Source organism: Anas acuta, chromosome 27 (genome assembly GCF_963932015.1).
Source record: "Anas acuta chromosome 27, bAnaAcu1.1, whole genome shotgun sequence".
Lineage (NCBI taxonomy): Eukaryota > Metazoa > Chordata > Aves > Anseriformes > Anatidae > Anas > Anas acuta.
In genome coordinates this window covers 3,452,540-3,477,628 of record NC_089005.1, presented here as the reverse complement: position 1 = coordinate 3,477,628, position 25,089 = coordinate 3,452,540, and the positions used below count along the sequence as shown (strand labels likewise).

Here is a 25,089-nt window from a genome sequence, read left to right as displayed (position 1 = left end):
TGTGTATAACTTATATCACAGTGATAAAAATATGTATATAATTTAGGTGCTTAGACTCAGAGTCTGAGAGAAGGCTTCCTGTGGCAGTCTGAAAATCTAACGTGTAACACCCCTTAGATCCAGAAAATTGAAGTGCCCGGGTTCCCAAGCCCTGTGTGATTCCATGCTGATTTTCAAATCCTGCCTTTTGCACCACAGTGATTCCTCACACCACGGTAAAGGCTAAACCTGTGAAAATCTGGCCTTAAAACTGCCAGCTGACTTCGTACCTAACTTTTAATTGCAGTGCTTCGTGGTAGTGGTGTTTTTTTTACGCTTGCTTGCTCGTTCCCCCCAGGAGACTGGTTTTGCTGTTTGTCTTGCACTGGGAAGCGTGCATTAGCGAGAGCAATCGGGGCAACTGCAGCGTTGAAATCAGAAAGGCTAAGGTGCTGGTGAAGTTTCTGCATTGAAATCAGTGGAAGTAAATGTAGTCCTGTCAAGATAATTAGTATGATGAGTAAAAGTGACCTTTATAGCTGGGAACATAATTGCTTTGTCATGGCCCATTATTTGACCTTCTATAAACCATCCTTCAATACTGCTAATGAGTACTTCTGTGTATGCCTGTTGACAGCCAGGATGTTGTTGGGAAATAAGTGGCACCAAGAAACCAAGCAAAATATTAAATACACAGTATGCTTATAACTTACAAAAGAGCCCTATTAATATCCTTCCTCCGTGGTGTAGTAATTGATAACAGCCTTGAAGGACTTGTTCCCCCTGCCTCAATTGTGGAGACGAAGGTTTCTTCTTTGTAACACCCTGAAGCCGGTTATTTTAGTATATGCTACTGAGATCCTTTAAAAAGAATGAAATAGTAATAAAAAAAAGCCCTTAGCCTACATGGTGTTTTTCTGAATTAAAAGAAATTCGGTGAGACCTAGCTGCATCCTCCTGCCTGAAGGACTGGCATTTTGTGATCTGATTTTTTCTTACTTGCAAGCTAACAGTTTGTTCGTGGACTTTGAGTAATGCTGTAATTTACCTCAAGACATGAATTTTGATGCTATCTCTCTCAAATTCATGAAAGAAATCTCTCGTCCGATTTTTTTTTTCTTCTTCTGCAGCTTCTAATTCATAGAGAGTCCTTTACTAAGGCCAGAAAGAATCATTTGATAATCAGCTTTTATATCCTATGAAACACGGGCTAGAAAGCTGTCCCTCCCTAACATCTGCATTACACACACTTTAATGCCTCTGGGAGCCTTCAGATAGCTTTCAGGAGGAAATAGAGCCTCGATTTAGGACTCCAAGAGACACAGAATTTGCTGGTTTCCTAACTACACTATTTGAGTAGCTGGCTGCTTTCAGAAACCGCATCTTTTGGCTGAATTTATGTAGCACCATCTTCCAGGTATTGGCTTTTGTTTCACTCAGTTTTGGGGGCTCAGCTATTGTGGGTGATAGGGCTGGGAGAGACTTCACAAAGCCATCAGAGATGTCACAAACTCGGAGGCAGCAGCTATTTCGGGGCCTTCTCAACTGCAAAAACTTTTCTCTAGCTTGCATGTTTTCTGGTATAATATAAGCTCTGTCCATGGGTGTGGAAAACATTTTTTGTGCAGAATTGTTTAATATATAAGTATTTAATATTTATATTAGTTTCATATATATACTTGAAGGCCGTTTTCTGCTCCCCTTTGGACACAGCTGTGTTCAACTTCTGGATCATGTTTTCAGTCCTTCTGAAAGCACACCAGGTTCTGGTCATCTTAATCTGCATCTAATCAGTTGCCCCCTAATCAAAAACGTGACATCAGAAACAGCCATCTCCCGTTTTGGGCACAACTTAGGTGCCTTACATGCCATTATGAACTACGAAGAAAATAATTTTGTTGGTATAGTCGCTTGCCAAATATTGTATGGGTCCTACAGTGCTTTAAAATTTAATGGCTGTTAGATCCATCTTGCCAGTACAGTTATGGCTGTTGTATGCATCAGCCTTCTGCTCTAAAAACCTGCTAAATCCAATTATTGTCAGCAATTGTCTTGTGTCTTGAATATGTATCACAAGCACCGCTGTTTCTGCGTGGTCACTTGAAGGGCCAGAAAAGAGAAAATCAGAGCAGTAATTAGGGGATGTTGAACAGAGGGTGCTGAAATTCCTGCCCATCTGTTGCAAGGTTGTCTTGGTTTTATAGAAGCAGTTTTCATCACTCTGACTCTTCTGTTTCACTTAATGTGTTTCAAAGTGAGTCGATGACAGTGCTGCTGTTGAAAAGATCTGTGTAGCCTTTGTGAGCACCTTTGAAGCCACCACTCTCATTAGAGGAGTTTACAAGACAAAAAACTTTGTCTAAGGCATAAAACAGAAGTTCAGAAGATGTGACTTTGGTTCCTGACTCTGTCGCAAGGTCAGTGGCTGTGTCACTGAATTCCTTTGTGCTTAATATAACCCCAGGAAGGTGCAAATAAACGGTCCTCTAACACTCTGCCTGTCTTGTTGCTTTAGGTCTCTTCACCTGTAGAAAATCTGAGCGTCTTGATACAGTTTCTAGTTGTCCAACTCTTGACAACTAAATATTTTGAGGTTTGGCTAGTGATAAGCGTGAAGAATTTGCATAGAGTTAATTCACAAATTCGTGTCTTGGAGTTTTAAGTCCTTTCCTGTAGCAGAGCATATTGCTAACAGCAATTGGAGTGAGCCTGCAAGAACCATGGTCATCGTAGCTAATGAAGGCAAACCATTGCTGCTGCTGCCACCTTTACGGGACCTCACCAAATAACGTAGGTCGCATTAGTAAAAATATTCTTGCTTTACCCGTGTAAGTGCACTAATGATTTTTGACATTTTAAAACAAAGGGCAAGAAATCCTGTAGGATTTAGACTGGGAAAGTCTTCTGGTATAATAGCTGGCTTTAGAGAACTTGGCTTTTTTTCTGAACCACCGCCGTTGGGACAAATTCATGGTGCTCAGTACTTCAGTTCTGGTGTACATCACCTGGAGGATGTAAAACCCACACGTTTTGAAAGTCTTTACATATGTTTTATAGCTGCTAAAATGGAGAAATGGGAAGAAGTGTGAAATTAAGATCATCAACAGTAACGTAGAATATGGGAATTTTTTTTCCAGATGCATCAAGACCCTCGAGTCGTTTTCCTTGTACAGTGGCTTAGGAAGCATGACTGAAGGGTATCTCTGGAATATTCATCCTCACCACATATTTGAAGCCACATAACGATTCTGGCATAGTTCTAAATATTTTTGCAGAGCACAGAGGGCAGTTCCCACCGAGGAGGTAGATACAGGGGGCTGGAGTATCTAACTTTCATTGAGTGAAGCAAGGCTTGCGATTTCTGAAATCTTTGTGGCTCTTGGGTTGGGTAATTTGTGCACGGGAGCTGAGCTGCAAGGTAGTGCTCAATATTGAAAAGTTATTTCCTATATTGTATCTGTCTCTTGTGTTACAAACTCTGTATTGATTTCTTTCTATGGGCTTAGCATACTAGACTTATTATGCCCTCCTTATTGACTGCATGCCAAAAGGGAAAGAAACTTTTTGCTTCAACGGTGTCTACTGGTGCTCAGTCCTAAATGGGATGTCTGGGTAGGGCCACAAGGCGGATGTTTGCAGCTAATAATAGCCCCAAAGTCGTGTTTTTCTAGTCCTACTCGTTTATATCAAGCCTGTTCCATCTGTAAAAGGCAAAACCACGGGTGTTGAAAACCTGTTTCTGTTCTTTTTAGCATTAGGTGGCCTGGAAAAGTCATTAATCTTTCAGTGGTACCTGGGATTGTGTGGGTGGAGGGCTGGGAATTTCAGTTTCCTCACACTGCATTGGAAGTGAAAGCTGGCATTTAAAATGTATTCTAACAGATTCAACAGTTTTCCCTGTGCAATCAGAGATACTAATTATCAAGTCTATTTTCAGAAAAGCATTTTTTTAAATGGCAATTTTGTAGGGGTAGAACATTATTTTGATGTAGTTTCTGTAGTAGATGCCCAAAGACGGGTTGCTTAAGGCTTGAATATTCAGTGTAATGGGGCCCTAGGGGATACATTGCAACAGTCCGAGCACCCTCCGGATCACTTGGAAAACAAGCAGGGCACGTCTGTCAAAAGAGAGAGGCCAATTCTGATGTACCAGGTGTGTTGGGGCTGCTCTGCTGACAGAGCAGGAGCAGCACAGGCTCTGCATTGATCATGCAGGAGTTACTGAGAAGCAGTCAGGAAAGCTCGTTCCTCATACTCAGTGATCTTTAGTTGTCTTTAAATGTAAAGAATCAGAGCAGGAAAATCAATATATATGCCTTTTGCAGTAAGGTACAAGCCAGCAGGTACGTCTGTAAGGGAATAACGTAGGCCAACAGCAACATTGGAACTGGGGTCCTTTGACAAAAAGGCTCCCCTTGGGCTCTGCTCAGTCTGAATTGAAAGTTCCTGTCCAGTATCACAGGACAAATGAGTTATAGAAAGGACATAAGCCATACGAATCTGAATCGCCAACATTAGCAGGCTGCAACTGGGTAAGCATATTGAAGTGCCTAGTGTAAGGCTAGCTGAGGTTCAGCATTAACCTGGAGGGAAGAGAGGGTGAGTTTGTGCACCAGTTACTACCTTGGCATCGCTGAACATCATGTGCCACTAGACCAAAAAGTTTGTTTCAAGACAAGGAGTGTCCCTTGCTTCTGGTACTCCTAGCCCCCAGCAGGTGTCAGATGAGACTGTTACTGCAATAATGTTAGTAATTCTTTTTGTTTGATAGCTTTTGATAACTTGAAATTCCTACTAAACTTCTTTTTCTTTTCACATTTATATGCCTTTTCTTTTTATATTAGCAGTTCTCAGATTCCTTAGCTATACTGATGAGCCTGTATTGCTTAAGTCACTTGTGAATCACAGGGGAGCACAAGCATATGCATTCTAAGGAGTTCACCAAATCAGCTAAAACAAAGAAAATGCTAAACTTGCAGGGGAGAACAAAAAGACAAAGTTGTCAAGTGGCCCATGTCGTGAGAAACTCACTCGTGTGAAGAGGAGGAGATAGCACTGAGGCAAAACTGAGGACTGGTCTAGGTAGAATTACAAGTCTCTGTGATTATTTAAAGTCAAGGAGATGGACGTTTCTTGAAACAATTTTAAAAGGAAAAAGAAAAAAAGAAAAGTTAACGTATTCCTTTGGGTTCCTGTTCATATTCTTGCAAACTTTGCTTCTGAGATCTGCAAGGAGAGATGTTTGGTGTCAGCATCTGGCACTCCCCTTTGCAGCCGTGGAGGATCCGCAGGCAGTGCCAACACGTGGCTTTGTCACCACCACTGAGATGCTCCTGGTGCTGCGGCTTCACAGGCATTCGAGGATTACACGATGACTTGGGGAGCAGGGTTTATAGCATCTTAATCATATATCGAGAAGCCAGTATTTAGTAGAACAAAATTCCCCTGCTAACTTGTTTGTTTTTTAAGGAGCAGGTTTTGGAATCGCTTTTTTTCTTTTTCTTCTAGCGGCAGCTGCAGGTTTTTCGCTTTAACACCAGATAAAATGCTCTGCTAATAGTAACGGGTTTTCCTTTGTCATCAGGTTTCCAAGTTTGAAAGGAAAAAACAGGCTTTTATTCTTCAGGGATATCGCTATTACTGAAGATCAGGCTCAGAGAAAAAGGGTGGAAATACCCCTTAGAACAAAAATATTAAGGAGTTCAATTTATTAAGTTAATCAAAATACTGCTGAAAGGAAACTTGATCACAGTCTATCCCCACAAGGAGAAGTCATGTGATTATAAAGGGCTTTTTAGTCGGAGAGATAATGAAATAACAATTTCTAATAGCTGGAAATTGTCTTCGGGAAAAAAAAAAATCTCATCTCTTGCTGGAAATCAGGTGTCAGTTCTTCCTAGTGCGTGAGTATTGGGAGAAATTGCTGCAGCCCTAGTTTAGCCATCACTTGAAAAATGCAACAAGAAGCCACGCAGGGGCTGTGGGCAGTCGGTTTTATCTTCAGCAAGCAGCCTGATGGGATGACCAGAGCAGAGGAAGCCAAGAGATCCATGCACGGTTGCTGTCTGTGCCACAGACCTGCTGTGTGACCTGCAGGTCGCTTCCCTGCCTCGGTTTTCCCATTTAATGTGCTGAGAGAGGCCCCTGTTTATAAGACCATTACACACAAGAGGGTTGTTACTGTCAGATATGGGATCGTCAGCTCGTGTGCTCACTTCTAGGCTGTGCTTCAGAAAGTGTATTAGGGATGTGCTACCACGTTTCCTCCTGGATTACCATCGATCACTGCTGCTGAGTTTGGCTATGACACCGTGACCCACTTTTTCTTAGAAAAAAAGCTGCCCGGAAAGCATCATATTTCTTTTCCCCCTCTTTCCCACCCCTCCATACTCTCCTTCCAAAGCACTCGATTCCTCTCAATGAATTCTTGCGTGTGATTGTTGCCGTGAGATCTGCTTAAAAAAAAACTTTTTTAAAAGCCGTCAGCTGAGATTTCGGAAGAACGCAAGTCGCAATGAGAGAGGAAAAAGCATAAGGCAGAAGGCAGTGGATGCAGACACACGACCACAGGTCTCTCAGCAGGTTCTGGACCATTAACTAACACGCGGATAAAGGGGTGTGCTGTTACTGTTTTCTTTTTTAAAGCTGCTCTTCTACTTAGTTTCACCTGGGACCTGGCCATGAAAGCAAACCCAGCCTGCCAGCCGCTCAGAGTCCTGTTTGAAATGCAGGAGCTGAAGAAGTTGCTCAAGCTTTGTCTGCCTTCTCAGCCCATAAATCTTACAAACATCCTGGTGAGGGGACTGAGGAGTGGAAGTGCCGTCCCTCACCTTCTCCTTCCCTTTCAGCAGGGCACAGAGATCACTTGCATGGCCCGACCCAAAATGGCTTTACCCATCCCAGCAAACCGCTGTGCCTGCGCAGAGATATTAGCTTGAGTCCCAGAAGCAGCATCATTATGGTGCTTTGCCTGGGATAATTATCTTCTTAACATGGGTAATTAGGCTGGTTGCCACACTGTGCTGACTCAGCTATGCCGTGCTTGCCTGGGGATGATGCTCAGCGCTAACGGGAGGATCCGTGCTGCACGGCGGCTTTACGGGGTGAAGCCCAGCTCCTTATTTGAGGGCTTGCATCAGAGCAGGCTCCTGAACTAGGTCAGTGGTCAGGAAATTCCTTACAGGAGGACCCCAGCAGTGGGAGAAGCTTGCACAAGCGTGCCGTCCTGCTTGGGTTGTCCCTAAGATCAGGGCAATCTGGACTGACCTTAGGTGAACTGAATTTGCTTGTGTTTACAACACTAATTGCAGGTGAGGAGTTTTGTGGTTAAGGCAGCAGGTTCTGAACATCTGGCTCCACTTCTGGTGTCTACCATGGATTTTGTAGCCTTCATGAGTATATTTCTGGAGAGAAATAGCTCTTCCTTAGTTGTCTGCCTTGTCTCTATATATTATTTTAATATGCTGCTGGAGGCTGGGATTTCCCTGCTATCGGCTCATTTTATTTTTCTGAGAACGGTCCAGAGTTAGCAAAAGTTTGCAATTCGGGTTTTACTTGGCCTTCTGTCAAAAACTATACGCTGATTTTACACGAAGAGACTCTGGTTAGGCAGGAGGTGATAAAGCAAATTGGATCTTGGCAAGGGTTCTGGGGCTGTTAAATGCCATCAGATCTCTTAATGATCGCGCGCGCTCAGACGGCTAGTTCTGCACCCCTTCCAAAACGAAATGGCAGTAGGGGTTGTGTGTGCAGATTGGAGGACATCTGGTACCAACTATTAGGATGCATTTTTCTCAAGAGCCGATGAATATCATCCTGCTACCTAAATGCACAAGCATACACATTTCTGTCCTGCTCCTTCTGCACCAGTGGGTGTCTTCAAGCTAAAGAAGTTCCTTCAAACTTGCAGCTTGCAGCCTGTGCCTGGTTAGCTAAATAGCTGGGGGACAGCTGATTTGCTGCTCCTTCTGTATCTGTTTCCTTTCTCAGCTGAAAGCTCCCTTTCCTGACTAGGTTAGACCTTGCTCATGGTAAGGAATGCTTGTGTTCTGCAGACATGACCCAGCTGTACACCTGCTATTAATAAGAACTCCTCGTTACCAGCTTTTCAGTGCACATGTTGGGCAATGACAAGGAATTAATCACAGCTAGAGGAAGTAGACAGCTGGCACAATCAGCTGGTAAGGGACCGGTTTCTGAATGATTCATTTCGATTTTAACCTCTAAATGCCACGCTCAGGTTTGGTTCTTAGGTGGTGTGAGTGCATTTGGTTCTGCCCAGCCGAGTACCACTCCGTGCTTCATTTTGGTGAGTATCCAGCCCTCTGCTGCTGTCTCTCCACTGAAATGTTACCAGCATTCCTGCTAGATTCTTGTACCAGCTTCCTCCCGATTTTTTTCCCTACCTTGCAGTAGGAAGAGCTGTATTGGACTCACAAATTACCACCAGAGAGGAAGAAAAATAAAGTGAAATGAATCAGGACTCTCGAGCCACAGGGATTGAGCTTCAGCTGAATATATCTCACAAACTTGCATCTAAAGAAAACTGTCCTTCATATTTCAGTATCTACCCACGAACAGCCGAGCTCATGGGGGCTTTTAAAGCTGCATCCTGCTATAAACCTGCTAGTAGCAAGTCACCCCTTTGATAGCTAACCTAGTCAATGGGTTTATGTGGGACACTCACAAGTGTAAATTGAGGTTGACCTAGTTTAACTGAACCAATTGACCTAGTTTGGCCAACATTAAATTATATTGAACTGCTGCTTAGACCACCTAATTCAGAACTAAGTAGTCTGAATTTATTTCTGGATTTGTTTTGACTTTCAAGGTTTTCTGTACGGGTTGTAAATGCAATACCACGTGTGCGTGTACAGACAGACACAAGGTCTTGCCCTTTGACTCATCTCAAAATTTAGCATCTGCTCTGGGTTGAAGGCAAAATGCAAGGGTGAAGCTGGCCTGAGATGTACAGACTGCAGATAACCTTACGTAGGGAGAGATGCTTGTTTGGGTTTTCACTTTTCCTTAGGTGCAGTCAGTGCTACAGGAAAGTGGGAACTCATTTTCATGAAGCAGATCCCAGACTTCATAGAGTTTGATCAAGCTCTTTACCTCTTCTGCCTTCCTGGGTCTTTCTACTAGGAGGGAACTGACGTTGTTTTTTTCCCCCCTTCATAACATTTTTCCTATTGATGGTGGAGTAACATTAACTACAGACTGCAGACTTGCCTCTCTGCTGCTTTTCCAAGGTTGTGTGCTCGCTTTGCACGAGTACCTGCAATCTCCACCTGAGGTGAAAAGCAGGGGAAAATCAGATGCACAACACACCTCAAAAAGCTTTGCTGTTCCTTAATCCTCTAACCTAATTTGCTGCTGCTTTTAATATAATTTCTGCATTGGCAGCCTTGTGAGAGACTGAATACTAAAGGCAAAAAAATAGTTATGAGTATAACGCTTTTCTAGATTTTCTGCTTTTGAAAACTCAATAGAAAAGCAAAGGGCTAAGAAGATTTCTTTAATGTAGGAGAGACTTTCCAGCAGGGAGATAAATAGGTCTCACTTCTCCCATTCTCTGCTACAAATCAGAAATAAGTCCCCAGGAGCTAATGATGTACTAGCAATATAGTCGTATGAAAGGAGGATTTTGACGTCTGTTTTTTTGTTGTTTTTTGAATTCATGAAAGTGTTTTAGACTCTGGCAGTTTTTTAACCCTCACTGTACAGCTATATTTGAGGCATGTCACAGCATATTTGTGCGTGAAGCATTCACATTTACAAGAATTTCCTGGGATCGCAGACTGTCCTTTTAAATATTAAGGACAAAACCTTGAACTGATGTTAAAGAGTGTCATGCCTTTGATTTGTAATGGGTGCTGAGGTACACCGGTCTCTGAGCTGGCAGTGAAAGTACAGGCACTTTCTCATTTTCTGAAAAGGCACCTTTATGTTCCTTTGGCAAAATAGAAAGGCCTTTGCCTGATGTTTATCTCCAATTGGAGACTGCTGTACTCTGCTGTAAAGTAGCTTTGTAGAAATGAGATTTGGAGAGAGCCAGCCACTGCTATTCACTGAACATTAGGTAACAATTTCTCCCTATTAATTTCATGTCTGATTGTGGGGAGAGGCTGCCGATGCTATTACTTGAACAATTTTGTTAAATTAATTCATGACAAAATATTTACATTGTGACCCTGAAGCCCAAATCCAGGGCTAATCCCATAACTCTGAATGTTCTTGATTTCTGCTGACTCCTTTTTCCGATATGAGTTGACTCCTGTTTTTCATGATATCTGAATATGATGTTGAAAAGCTATTTTTGTCCTAACAGTTCACAAAAGGGTGTACGGAAATTTTCATCCTATTTTCTCTAGGGTTTATTTCATCATACTTTTCCTCTGCTACTAGGTATTTTCTTCCTCTCTAAGATAAACAGTAGTGATCTTTTCAGTATCTGTAACACTGGCATTAAAAAAAAAGACTTTAAATCATCCTACAAAATGTGATAGGAAATGTTTGCTATGCTATATAATTCTGCTGGAGAGCTTCTAAAACCCTATAGAAAGGTTATCATTTTCTATAACAAATACAGACTTCTAATGCACTTGCTTCAAAATCCTCTTGGGCTTCATTCCTATTAAATTCTATAGGACTGAAGATGCCCCTAAGGATTATTCTGATAACAGCAAGAGACCATTTTGCTGGGTAATGTATCTTTAGCCGGGCTGTTTTCAAGCTTGCTTTTTTGCAATTATCTGCTAAAACTTTATCACCCTTCTTTAATTTCTCAGCTGTCTTTCCCATTCTGAAAAATGCTGGGGAGATCTCTCTTTCTGAATTTCAGATTATAAGGCTGTCAGAAGCGTAAATATTTTATAGGTGATGATTTGGCTTGCCAATAAGTTAGCACTTCTCAAAGTCCTCGAGAACCTTTTGGGCCAGGTTGATAAAATGCTGACAGTTGTTGTAGGGACACATTGCTTCTGCACTCTCTGCTCAGCCTTTCTTCTGCACAGCCTCTAACGGCAACTTGCTTTATTTTGTGTTTCCGTATCTCATGAAGGATCCCTTCAAGGTGTTTTCATAGGTGGTGAAGGAAGTGCTGCATGTTGACGTGTGCTATTTCTCCCTGCTGTTTCTCTGCTGTGATGCAAGCGCGTCCCTTTCGGTACCAAAAGGCTGGATGTAACCTTCTTCTTGAGCTGAGAAGTGCCCTGAGCTGAGGAAATGGGGGCACGATCCATTTAGACTACTTCAGATTTATCTCAGCTGCTCTGGCTTGTTCCTTCAGCAGCAGCACCCTCTTCCCCCTGCAACAGGAGCTGAGGTCCTTCGCTCAAATCCTTGGTTTCACCTAAGCTAGACACCTGAGGTATCGGTGTTGTGAAACCCTTCTCCAGTGCTCACAGCTCAGAGGGAGTGGCAATTCTGCCTGGGCTCACGCTGCATGACATCTTTTCAAATGAACTGAACATCAGGACGTAATGGGCCTCTCTGGCAGTCCTCCGTGTGCCATATGTTGAGTGCATCTGGTGTGTGGCACCAGCACTGAAGCAGGTAATTTACTGCAGGAAGAAGAAACAAGACCGTGTGCGCCAATTTATCAAGGTTAAAAACAATGGCGATGGAGACACCATGGAAAAAGGGGGGTTGTAGAAGGAGACAGTTCCTTCAGAGAGGATGTACCTCTACAAAAATCCCTTCCATCGTTCTGCGAGGCCCTGATTATTCCCCCAAGGAGGAAAGTGGGGACATAAGTAAGTCTGTAGGCTTCCAGTTCAGTTACTGGAGACGGGTGCTCCACTTTGGAATCGTCCCTATTTTTACTGCAGGGAGCATAAGAGATGATCTCTATCTGAATGTGTGAATTCGGAAGGGAGAAGGCAGATTTAGATCCTGGCTGTGCCTTGGGAAAGAAAGGTGTGATGCATTAATAAGACACAGCACTGTAAGGCTGGCAAGACTTGTGTCCCTTCCGTAATTCCTGATGTTAAATTTCCCTTTATTTTTTCTACTGATTTAGCTTGTAGGTTAATTCAGGTGAGGACTGTTTCTTTCCACGTGGGTTTATTTGGCCTGGTGTAGAGGGGCCCTGGTCCTGGTGCAGTGTCAGTACTCCGTTGGAGACCAGATTTATCGCAACTGAGCAAATTACAGATCTCATCAAACATCCAGTTTCATCAGGGTGCTCATGATTTATATCCTCAAGTTGCCTTGTTAAAATAGAAAACCAGAGGTTGACCTGGAAGTAAAATACTTGAAACATCAATATATTACCTGAATGATCATACTGAGCACCTTTCAAAAGGTAAGCATGTCTGGCACGTGCTTACCTTTTATTTTGTGGGTAGCCCAAAATATGTCTGAATTCCTCACAGTTTTATTAAGACACCCAGCAGTAATGTTGAGCAACATGACATAGCTGGAATAAATCTGAGTGGAGCGTGGTTGGAGAGAAGAATGATCATTTCTCAGAAATATCATTAAAAAATCTTATTTCATGCAATATTCTCATCCAAAGTGCCATGCTATCTCATTTTGGCACATTGGAAATGAATCGTTGGCTCTGATTGCCTGGTCTAGGAATTCACATATATCAACATCCTTCGAAGAACTTGTAAGAAATACAAGAAAGCAAAACTAACTTTCAGGCACCCTTTTTCCAACCTCTGTACCCAATTTAGATGAGGTTAGGGATTTAGTTTCCCTGGCTAGACCCTAGGATTTTACCCCATTATTAAAGATAACCAACCAACAACCTCACACAATATATAACAGGATATTTCATATAGCCTGGTTTTATCTTGCAAGATAATCTTACTTCTTCATTAGGAGCTACGGGTGTATTCTGGGCCAATGCCCAAAGGATGAACATCCACCACTGAAAAGAACAAAGCAATGTGGTCTGAAACAGAAATTTTTCGTTAGTCCTTTTATCAGCTTATCTACACTGATGACAGTCTTTTTTAGAGACAACTCGCTTTCTCCTTTTCCCCCTTTTAAGTCAAGCTAAAGCGCAGAGTACATGGGCTAATATCCTGAATTGATGTAAAATTGATTTCATAACCTTTAGGAAAAAAAAATAGAAATGACTTTCACAAGGATAAGAGAAAACAGCCAGAGAACGCCATGCCTTCCCTTCCCTCCCCAGCTCCAGCCCCTGGATTCTGCGGGTTCAACTTAATATGATTATTTTCATCCAGGAGAACATGCATCATCTCACAAACTAAGACGAGGGGACCCACGGTGGCTCTTCTAATCTAAAAACAAAGATGGAGCCCTCGGTTCAGACCTCTGGAAGAGATTAGCTAGCAAAGACATCAGGACAGAGCCCACAGCAAATGATTTAATTTCCTCTCACCCTGATGTTTGTCCCCTTTATCCAAATGGATCAAGCTTAACTTCTAAAACAGCCATTTTGTTCCTTCCTTCAAGACGGTTTGGGTTCTTTTATTCCCTCTTTCCCCCCACTAACCAAATCACATTGGACATTTCACACTGAACACACTGATAGTCTCTAAAATATCAAATGCTTTATCCCTAGGAGCCCCCTAGGAGTTGCTTTTTTTAATGGATTAACTATGACAGAGACTGCACTCCCACAGTTTTTAAAATATACAATAAGTATATTACATACTTTTAAAGCTATAAATAAGATTTATACACAACCCATGGGGATTTTCCATTAAAACTTCATAAATCACATTGTACATTATCCTTTTTAATCCTCAGCCTTGCAGTGTTAGTCACCAGAAAATATATTTAACCCTGTATAAAATTCATGATAAGCACGTATAAAGAATGTTAACGAGAGCTTTTATGTGCTCTGTATTTTCTTACCCTAATGCATTTTTTTTTTTCCAGGCAATTATTTGTAATAGTAGCAGTTATCTCCTGGCCCTGCTTTATGAACTGAAAACCCAGGTGCTTTGCCTAGGACTAGGTCCAGTTGAGAGCAGCAGAAATAGGATCTTTTAGTGATATCCATCCCTCAGCTAGAGGGTTCCCTATTGTCTGGTGCTCGGAGAAGGCGACTTCCAGATCTGTCTCTCGTTTGCTCTCGCCACGCTGATTAAGCCCTTCCCTCCTCGTGAATGGCAGGAGAGGAGGAGCGCTGGGCTAATTGCATCACATTAAGCTGCCTTCAGCTATTTTGCCTGCCTGATGTGTCACAGGATTCAGACTGCCGTTGTCTCTGCCCCCGTGGTGGTGGTGTTCCAGACGGGCCGTTTAACTCTCTTTTCTGCCCTCTTAATATTTTGGGAACAGAAGAAAAAGGAAGGATTTTTTATATGGCAGGATCTCATCACTCAAACCACTGAAGCTCTGTCATCTCCACCTGCTCCTCTTTTAGCTCCCAGAGAAAGGAAGGTGTCGAGTGTACAAGAGGATGCTCCTGCTCTAGAGGCTTTCAGCACGTTGCAGGTTCTCCAAAGTTGTGTTGCCAAGACTGAGAAAATGCAGCTGTGTGAGCACCAAACCATACTGGGGCTTTCCAGTTTACACAGATGATCGTCAGCTTAAAGCTTTAAGGGGCTTCGTTAGATGAGGATTCATTAAGATGCAGCTGCTGGTGTTGTTTTTAACTCACGTGTGTGTTTTTTCCTCCCGACTAGAAGTTGAGAAAGAGGCATTTATTCCCATCATACATACACATAATTTTAAATTTGCAGCAATTTCACTAAGATAAAACTGGAATTGCCTGTGCCCTGGTGTCAGTTTCATCAGACAAACTGAAAGCAACGGATCCTAATGAGGTGCTGTAAGAGATCTGTTTTTATCTCTATGATTATGGAGACATTAAGTGAACCTGGTTTTTGTCTTTTCAGCAGCTGAGCAGACGTGTTTTGCCATTACTGACATAAAGCAGTCAGAACAGAACAATCAAGCTGCTGCTCTGGACTGTGGGTGCCCTGCGAAGGGAGCTGCGTGTCTGTGTCTTAACAGGTCTCCACAGCTTGGTCCCACTTACCTTGTCACCTCTTAAGCTGTGCCAAGTCATCAACCCTTCCCAACCACTATGCTAAGCTTTCCCAGTCTCCTCATTTCTCCATAAAAGCTTTCATCCTCGCTGAGAAGAGCCCTTGATCCAAAAGTCCCCCTCCTTCCTTCTGCTCTCTCTGCCCAGTTCTCGGTGCTCTTCCATCTGCAGTCCTGAGGTGGGTGAAGAAGCCTTTGTCCTGTTGTTGTACCACTTTGGGTTGCTCAGGAAACAGCTCAGATGTGCACCCCAAGCTGTCAGCGTGCCTTGCAGGGGTTGTTCAGGCTCACTCCGAGCTACCTGGCTACCAGCAGTGCCTCCGCAGCAGCCCGGCTCCTGCAAAGAAGCAAGGTCATTAGCAGAGCTCCTCAGGCCATGGTGCCTGCACACTCGCTTTGAGTAAGTCCAGATGATGTGCTAGTATGCTCTAGATGCAGAATACTTATAAAGCTGCTTGGCTACAGGATGCAAAGCAAAATTAGAGCCCTTCAGGCTTGGCCCAGAGGCAGTTTGCTGCTTGGAGCCGACGTGTTGCAATCCCTGACTCTCCACAGCACCCTAAACCTGGTCAGAGTTGTAAAATGTTTCCCTTCAGACAATCTATGGCTATTTTCCACAATGACAACGGTTCTCCTACAGCTGGAACTGGTGGCTCCGGGGCCTTTTGGGGGTTTGACCTTTTCATGCTTCAGTAACGGGGATGAAGCTGTACTGAGTCTACATGCAAGCGATGACAGAGCAGCTGGCTGGCTGTGCCTGCCTGAAACACTGAAAATAATTGTATGTAGTTACCTTGTACTTCTCACCCCGACTCTCTGTTGATTGGATTTGGCTGTTATCTAAGTTTTTTATGTATTTAGGCTGTAAACCCTTTAAAACCAGCACCCTCGCTGCCCACTTGGAAGAGCGGAGAGGAAGGAAGCGTGCAAAGTCGATGCGATGCGCAGCCATCGCCTTCCAGAGAGACCCGATCACCTGCAACGTGATAGACGAGCAAACGCACTGTTTCAGTGTGCCTAATGGTGTTCGGGAGGATGCCATACAGAAAATAATGACAATGTTCTTGAACACCAGGATGCTTTTAAAACACTGGAACATGCAGTGCAGCTGCCTCCCCACCAGGAGCCACTGGCAATCTGACTTAATTAACAGATCCCTTCACGTTTTACAGCAGGGATGTTGTTTTGTAGAAAAGCATCGTCCTAGGAAGAGCGGTGCCTCAGCACCACGGAGAGACGGAGACAAGCAGCAATCTGGATTTTGCTTTAGAGGCTTTTAGAAACAAGCAGCTCTGATTAGCTCATTGCTGGCCCAGCCAAAATAATAATTCATCGGGCTTGGAAAGCTCCGTTAAAGAGGAGGGCAGGAGGAGCTTCTCGTTTTACAGATGTGTTGGAGGAGAGACAGTTGTTTGATAGCGGAGTGTGGCAGTGGAGGTGCTGTGGTGGTGGGTGGCGTGGATCCTGCCCTGATGTAGGTGGCAGCGGTGCATTTGGGTGACTGTCCTTGGCTGACCGGCAGCTCCTCCATCCGATCGTCTAAATGAGGTTTTTCTCAACAAACACAGAGATTATAACAGTGAAGTTCATTAAAAACTAAAGAGCAGAACCATGCTAATAGGGACTATGCCAATACCTGTCCAAGACAACCTGCAGCCTAAAAAAAAAAGATGAAAGGAGCGGAGTTGCAGAGCAACAGGGTTTTTAACTTGAGAAACTAAGTTGACTGTAGAGCCTGGTGTGCCTCTGTCTCAGTGGGAACTGAGTATTGTTATGATCTACGTTGCTAATGATCTTATGAATTATTATGATCTACAACGCTTGCTTAAATGTGACTGTGGTCTGGGGATGGGTACCTGAAATTACAGCATGAGAAGTTCCCGGGGGGGGGATTTGTCGGGTGTCTGGTTGTGCTTCGGTGATGGGTGAAGGATTGGGATCCCAGTGCGACGTGGGAGACAGCAGAGAAAACGAGAAGGTGACACCGGGAGCTGTTGATCTACAGCACAGAAACCACTAACCCAGCAGAACTCTATTTTTACGGAAGAAAAAAAATGGCACATCTTCCTGAGCTTTGCAGGGCTGTATGTCAATTCTTGCTCAAAGGTGAGGAGGTTGCACAGAAGAATCATTGGCAGCTGGGAGCGGAGCGGGAAGGTAGCCAGTTGGTATCACACTGGGTGAGCCACTTGAGAAGTCCTGGCATTTGTGCGCTGGCATCTGCTGCTGCAGCCCGTCAAAAGGTGCCAGATGCTGTTTGTGCAATAATAGCTTCTGTGGTTTGGCATTTGTGTCCTACGATTTACAGCTCTGCCTCGTATTTGGTGGGAGGGGACGGTCCCGGGCTGCTGAGCAGAAACCAGCCCAGGCTGGGTGATCTGTTGGAGGGTCTGATCGCAGGGGAGCTCTCCCTGCCTACAGACTCTGAGAGAGCAACCTGAGATCTCTAGAGATTCCTGGTGCCATTTCCACATCTTCATAATTGTCCTGACCTCGGTGCATTGGAGCAGTCTGTTTAGCATTTAAGTTTGGGGAGAATTATCTTTTGTTTCGGAGAACTTGCATGTAGGAAAGCAGATTGATTTGCAGGACAGCTTCTGCGAACTCTGCCCTTGTCATCTACATTTGTCTCCATCATCTTAAGCGTTAGTGGCAAATTGGAAGAGATCGTCTGACTCTAGTTAAAGAGGGACAAAGAGATTGCAAGGTTATTTAATGATATCTGACTTGGGTTTTGGTCACCTTTTTGAGGGGGGAATCACCGACTTGCCCACTCTTCTTCTTCCTACAGTGCAGTTCATATATCAAAAAATATAAATTTGTACGCATGAGATGGAAAAAGAATGAATATCAAAATCTTTTATTAAGCCAGATCAATATTCTTTACCCATTTGAAAGACAGAAGAATGGAGGTACAGAGGAACATCCATTAGGGTAAAATAGGTTATTCGTCATTGATCTTGTTTTTATCCTGATCTATAAAAAAGGATATTTCCCGTATGTAAAGTATGTTTTTTTTGTTTTTTTTTTTTCCACTTAAAGACTGCAGGTTTGGTCTTGTACACTGAAATTCCCAAGGTCAAAAAATTCAGGAGTAAATGTCATATTGAAAAGTAGTGGTCAAATATTTGTGACTCACAGCACAACGTTAATATTTTCCCCTTGGAATCTGATGCAGGAAACTAATATGGCTAATGAAGGACTTAGAGGGCTAATAAGCCCTAAATCAGGCTTCCCAGCCTTTTAATTACGCTGCATAATTATTGGAGATTTGCCATCATCTTTTTAATCTGGTTGATTAATAGGTAGCTTAGCCAATCCACACAGCAAACTATTTACACTCCAGTGATGATTGACTATCGGTTGAAAAATTGCAGAGGCATTGGCTAAGCAGAAAGAAACATCGGTCGCTTGCTCGTATGAAGTGCATTTATCACACGTGTCAAACCTCAGCAGATGTCCCGTTGGGTTCCTGGCTTCCAGGAGGTGAGGAGGTGATCTGTTTGTCGGCCCAGGCTCCTCAAAGAGTAATCGAAGAGAGCAGAAGTACCTGTTGTGTTCTCCAGAGGGGCGAGATATGAGACCCAGAGGCAGGAGGTGTGCTGGGCAAGGGAAGGCAGCTCCTGATACCGTAAAGCAAGCTGAGATGGATGGATCCTGGCTGGGCTGAGAGGCAGAGGGCAGTTTGTCCACACGAGCTGATTTTCCCTATTTCTTACATAAAGGTTGATGCAACTTTTCAGCTCTGCAGTTTGGAGGAATTCAGGGCAGGCAGTGAATAAGCCTGCTTTAATATTATTTTTTTTTTTGTCGTTCTGAGTGCTACAAGGAGGGAATGCTTTTGTTTTTATACGAGAGTTCAAATTGTTATTAGATGCAAAGCCCATTTAAAATCGGTGTCTTGCCAGCAGTATAACTCAAGCTACTGCTTTGTGCCTGATCCTTGGCTAATGCATGCTTTGGTTCTTCTGCTGAATTCATTTGAGCTAGGCTGCTCTGTGCAGAGCTGACCCATCTTTTTTAATGGTACTGCATGATTTCTTATTTGTGTGGATATATATTGAATTCTGCTTGGAAATCACACGTGGTTTAAATTGTTATGTATGCTGTTTAGGGATTGCGAGAGACTAGCGCGTCGTGATCATAGAGATTAGGATTTTAATACCTTCCCCACCTGTATTCCTCTTCGCGCAAAGTGTGCCAAGGTAATTACAGCTCGGAAAATATTTTTGCACTGAATAATTCAGTTCAAGTGTTAGGCATTCTCCGTGCAATAAAGCAAGCTCTCTGCGCTGCTTGGCTCTTGGTGGGACTTCGGTGGGGCTGGAGCACTGCTTTTGGCCTTGTTTTGGCCTTTGCATGGGAACATAATTCAGCCTCACCGCTGTTTGGGCACGAGCACGTCGCAGTTGTCTCCAGTGGATTAGTTCCTTGCATCTTTCTTGCTCCAGGAGCTGCAAGTCTGTGACTCTGCCATTCACTCCGTGATGAGCCTGGTAAACCACGAAGCATTATTTCTGACTGCTGATCGTGCAAGCTGTTCAGGAGCAAAAACTTGAGCACGGGTATGTTTTACAACATTGTCGTTAGGCATGTTCGCATATGCCATTTTGAAACTCCCCTCCCCGAGACATTTTTGGCAGGAAAAAGCCAACCACTGAAATGTTTGTAGGAAGCAAACACAAGATGTGGGCATGCAGGCAGGCCTGAAGCATTTCTAGTTAACCATGGGAAGGAGAAAGTCTGGCAACTTTTGCATCATCTCTTTAGAGCTGGCCATCTCCAGACATCTCCTGACCTTTCTACTTGCTTCTGACCTTCTATTTCACATTTCCACCTGTGCTGAACCTCAGCAGTGCTTGCTGTCCCAGAATAAAACTTCGGAACTGGTAATTCCCTATTTATATAACACCCTGTGTACATTTATTTAAACAATCGTTATCATTATCAACAGTAAAGCAGAGGGTTTCACACAGATTATGGTCATTTTAGCTTTTTGTTAGGGATGTTTTCAGAGATTTTTGTTTGTATCTCATCTTCTGACATTTGCTAGGGCGCAGATCCTTCGATAATTGTGTGCTTGGTTAACAAAATGTAGTTCAGCTCTGTGATGCCAGTAAAATTAAACCCTTAGTTTGGTTACCTAAGTATCAAGCAAGCCATTTTTTCTTTTCCAGGAGTGGTTTAGATTCGTGGTACCGGTTCCTGGATCAACCTCTACTTTTAACAGCCCTTGGGTAACAGGTGAGGCTTGATCCTGTCTATTCAAATGGAACCGAAAATCCAAATAAATGTAATTGTCCTCTGTAATGAAAGTGTCTGTCAAGTGTCAGCCAGAAATGATTTTTTTTAATGTCTGTGTTGGGCATAAGAGGTTGCAGCAGAACTGCTGACAGGCTCTTAGCTGTAGTGGCACAAGAAGACCGGGGTAATATAGTGTGACAGAGAAATAGATTTTTCCATGTACAAGATGTGTATGTTGGTAGAATAGGTTGGGCCAAAATTACCACACAAAATTGATTAGATCATCGTGTAATGAGAATCATAATTTTAGCGGTGGCTTTTTGACATGATCTTGACAGCATAATTAACCTAGGAGATGTTGAGGCAGTGAAAATAGAGGAGAAACCTATGTAATTATTGGCAATAAAATATAAAAAATGTTACGGAATAATAAAAAGCTTAATCTTTTGCCTTCCTAGCATATTATCGTAATTGCACCTTTTAGACCATTGCCCCAAATCCCATTGCTCTCCTAAATTTGAATTTTTCTTGAAGAATCATATTCTGTGTGTTGCTTTGCATGTTCCAAATTGCAGGCAGGCTAATCAGTGGTTTTTTTTACCACACCTAGTTAAATTACACAACTGTTTGGAGAGTTTAGTAATGTGCATTATTAAGGAAAAGGTGAAATTGGGTAAGCAGTGCTCAATGAAGAGGAAATTATATTACTCATAACTGATGGCATTAATGGAAACGTGTCCGTAAAGTTGCAGCACGATGTGAATTACCGCTTCTGGCAGCTGAAACGTGCGGCTTTTAATTACCCTGCTTTAAGTCAGATAATGGATTCCCTCATATTATATTTTTATTATTATTTATCTCGGCTCAGTGTCTTCGTAAACCTGCCTTCTGGCTGGTAAATGGGTAAATACCTATTAATACTCAAAACTTACTGCGCACGGGGAATTTGTTGTACAGAAAGTTGAGCAAATAACCGTCCCCCAGGAGTCGCTTTTCCCCTTCCTTCCCTCCACGTGTGCATTTTCTCCTCTCGACAGCTTTTAGCACAGAAAGGCCTCCCCAGGGGAGGGAGGGACGCTCAGTCCAGTTCCCTGGTAGCCCCGAAATCCCTTCCCTCAAGGAATCAGGGCAAAGCCTTTATGAGCTGGATTAGTACAACTCTAGATTGGGAAAATAGATTTTTTGGTGGACCTAATTTGAATTTTTTCCTCTCTATGGCATAGGTTAAAGAGGATTGTCCTCTCTTCCTCATCCCTCCCCAGCTCCTGTTGTTCTTGGGGAAGGAGGGAGGAAAGTCCAAGGCGCTTCTGCCTCTGTTTCAATGGAGAGCATCGTGTTTAACCTGGAGGAACCTGTCAGCAGCCCTCAGTGTACACGAGGTTGTAACACAAACTTAATCAGTGTGAAAAGTGCTGCTAGCACAATATATGCCACCTCCTCGGTCTATAAATAATTGCGGATGACTGGGCTAGCTGGTTTTTAATCATAAGCACAGGGTGACGTTAACCTCTGAGAGGAGGAGCCAGCATAAGGGTGAATTTCAGAAGTTTCTTAGTTGTGTGTTTTTGTTTGTTTGTTTGTTTGTTTTTTTACTCTGGTCCTTTGCATGATGTCAAGGTGCTCTAAACACCCCTTTCACACCTCTGCTTGCCTTCTGCCTGGTGATCCCAAAGCAGCAGGAATCAATGAAACCAGTCAGGAAACCAATCATCCACCTGGGATGCAGAGGGCGAGGGGAGGTGTGATTTCTGCAGCTGAATTTCTGGTGGTCGTGATGAAGCCAGCAAAGAGAGAAGCAGGGAGAAGCCCCCGGCTCTACATCAGGCCAAGGTGAGCCTCTGACCCTTTTCCTCAACAGTAATTCATCCATCGAGTCATTCATCAGCACATCCAGGAGCATGACGAGTGTAATGCACTTCAAGCTGAAATCAGCTAAATTAGGTGGGGAAGCCCGAGACTAGTGCCTAAAACAGCCCGTGCATCTATTTTATGCATGCGCTACTCATCTCATCCCTTCCCAAGCTCTGCTCCCTGCAAAAGCTGCTGGTTTAGGCTGAGAGCTCTTTTGGCTGTATGGCCAGAGCTTTTTAGGGCATCAGACACAATGGGGCCCAACTTCTTGCTGCTGTTGGGCTTAATTAATCAAAATCAGTAGGTGATGAGGCATTGTGTGATGCTTGTTAGCAGGTGATGTGCTTTGCATGTGAGAGGTGAGGAATCGTTAGCTTTTGAAGGAGCAAAATTGGGAAAAGAAAATGAGTCTGTTGTAAAAGTTGCTCCCCTGGAAGTCGCTCCATTTTCCCATAAAGGATCTGGCCTTCATCTTTTTCTTCCAGTGTTCCTTGTATGAGTCCAGAGGGAAAAGCACGTCTTTTCCTTTCAAGCATAAGGAAAACTACGCCCTCATGGCTTGATTAAATCTCTTGTATTTCCAGCCTGGTGAGGAAAGGATGGGACGACAGAGGCAATCCCACACCCTCACCAAAGAGATTGGGTAAAGAACCCAATTCCTTAGCCCGTTGTTGCCATCGTGCAGCTTCAAGCTCTCGTGCTGGGATCCAGCTTCTGCCTTTGACAGCAGCAGCAGGAGAAAGAGGCACCTGGGGAGCTGGAAATGGAGCTTAAAGCTGAATTTTATCCGTGTTAGCAGGAGTGATCAGGTGAGGGGGTGGAAGGAAGACATCACAGAGCCTCTCATTATATATTGACGTGGTACCTGATCTCAGCATCAAAAAATGGAGTGAAGGGAAGGAGGATTTAATAGAAAGATGCGAGATCTACGCATATCTACATTTACACATGTATGAATACGTGAATATCTTTTGGGTGGGTGAGCTGCATGTATTATTATTAGGGGGAGTGATCTATAAATACGTTTTGTAGTCTATCTGCATACATTTTGCAATCCATAAATCAGATTTCCAGTGATGTGCAATACAGCTGAATATTTGAGATAAATGCAACTTTGAAGCGATGATTTCTAAATCAAAACGGAGCATTTAAAATTCACTGGCAGCTTTTATAAATCAGCGACCCAAGATGTAAAACTCCAGGCTCTAGGATGTGTGTATTTTTAATTTCACCTTGTAAATCACAGTGGTAGAAAGCGAGAGAAGGGGAGAAAGATTGTGTTTCTTAAATGTTTATTTGTAGAGGTGCCCTGTGCAGGGAAACACAAGGAGAGAGGCTGCATTGTTCCTTCAGCTGAGCTTGAATTTAACCGGAGAAAGCTTTGCAACAAAGCTGCGATAACCGAGCCTGCTTAGCTCGTTTTATTTTTACTTCTCCTGTTTGCTTTCCAGCTTGCAAATACGGGTTGGTAGCAGCTCAACAGCTCAGTGGTTTTGTGTTCAGAAAGGGAAGCGTTCAAGAAATCCCAGGTCTGCCTGGGCACAGCGCAGCCACCTGCGGGGAGAAACGCAGCCTCAGCTCCGCAGGCTTTCAGCCAAGGCAGTGGGGACCCAGCTTTCCCCGGCCAGCAGCAGCTCATGGGGCAGGAGGAGTTATTTTGCTAGAAAGCAATGATTGCTACGTGTTTTGGGGGTTAGCACAAGATTTTGGGTGTATGCCTGGGGCGCCTGTGTACTCCAGGAGGTCTTAAGGCTGGCATCACGCGTTGGCTTTTCTGCTGGAAACCTGTGTGGGTTGCACCAGTGTCGCTGGAAGCAGGATTTAGGGACTTTCCAAGCATCTTCCAGCTTCTGCAAGCAGTATTACAAGTGAATGCTCAGCAGTTTAAACAGATGCAGATGACTCCGTAGCGCTCAAACGAAAGGCAAATTGGTGTCACGGTTAATGGAGCAAATAGATGCCGTGATCAGCACTGGAAAACGCAGGCCAAAATCCTCCTCGTGTAACCAATATTTAGTCATCGAACGCAGAAACTGAAGCTGAATCATAGAAAGAGTCTGTTATAAAATAGTTTCTGTGTATTTCTGCACGGCAGTCTAAGTAGATGTACACTGAGACTGGCAGCTGTGTTTCCTGCATATGCCAGGGAAAATTCAAAAGGTTTGGAGGTTCGCTTCAGATACTCGAGTTTGTCCGTGGCTGGTTTGAAGTGTGAGAAGTTCTGAGGTGTGTAAAACTGAGCTGGAAGTTTAACAGGAGACAGAAATTTGCTGCGGTTTCCGCCTCTTCCCTCATTTGCAACTAATTGGCACAAAGAAATGACCAGAGATGAAAAGAAGCTTTACACAGAGATGACCAAAAAAAAAAAAGTCCATTTCAGTTTCACTGTGACTTCAGGGCCTGGGAATGGATTTGTTTAGCTTGACCTCAATACTGAGCATGCTGCATCGCATGTCACACTAGGGGAGCTAATAATTCCTTTTTGTCCTCAGTTCTATTAATTTAGCATGAGCCAGAGTCCAGCTGATTTTGGGCAGGGGCTTTTGTCTTGAGAGACGTGGGGTTCAATTATCCTCGAATAATGGAGCCGGGACATTACCAGCCTGTTGCCCTGCATTAGCCTCTACCTTTGTGTGATGTCTTTATTTCAGCACGCCTGTCTCCCCAGAGAAGTGGCTGGTGGGTTTTATGGGTTCGGGTTCCCTCCTGGAAGAAAGCAGTAGTCAGAACATGAGCAGTGCTGGGAAAGCAACCACTTTGGTGCCCAGGGGCTTCAAGTTGGTTGCTTACCTAATAAAATATGGCAATGCAGACCTTGAAAGCACTGCTGCTGGTGGCTAGGAGCGTGTACCAGGGGAAGTTTTGCTGCCTGTGTGGTTCCATGTGCTGCTGTCCCAACCAGCCATGCTGATGGACCCTTGGGGCTGGCCTGATGCAGCCCTTCTAAACCTGGAGGAGCCGTGGCTGCCCTGAAGGAGAGGAGTAATATTACCACTTCAACCTCATCTATCCTAATTTTGAGCAAATCCACCCTGT

The 25,089-nt window shown here is 43.7% G+C and overlaps 2 long non-coding RNA genes across 8 annotated transcripts in view; one reads left to right on the top strand and one right to left on the bottom strand.

Annotated features, from left to right (window-relative positions):
• The window catches only part of LOC137845270 (uncharacterized), a 190,024-nt gene that overhangs the window by 103,771 nt on the left and 61,164 nt on the right, over nt 1-25,089 (top strand). For 2 of the 7 annotated variants that reach the window (XR_011090150.1, XR_011090159.1), the window contains 4 exons: nt 13,843-17,064; nt 19,073-19,163; nt 19,410-19,523; nt 20,136-20,251. The exons of 3 other annotated variants lie outside the window; for them this stretch is intronic. This is a non-coding gene — a long non-coding RNA (uncharacterized lncRNA). Of the gene's footprint in view, nt 1-13,842; nt 17,065-19,072; nt 19,164-19,409; nt 19,524-20,135; nt 20,252-25,089 lie in introns of those variants that run through there. 2 more of the 7 variants (XR_011090152.1, XR_011090156.1) reach the window with 2 other exon arrangements.
• LOC137845379 (uncharacterized) lies at nt 8,794-12,884 on the bottom strand. The gene is made up of 3 exons (XR_011090199.1): nt 12,800-12,884; nt 12,312-12,411; nt 8,794-12,220 (listed from the first exon to the last, which is right to left on the bottom strand). It is a non-coding gene; the product is annotated as an uncharacterized lncRNA (long non-coding RNA).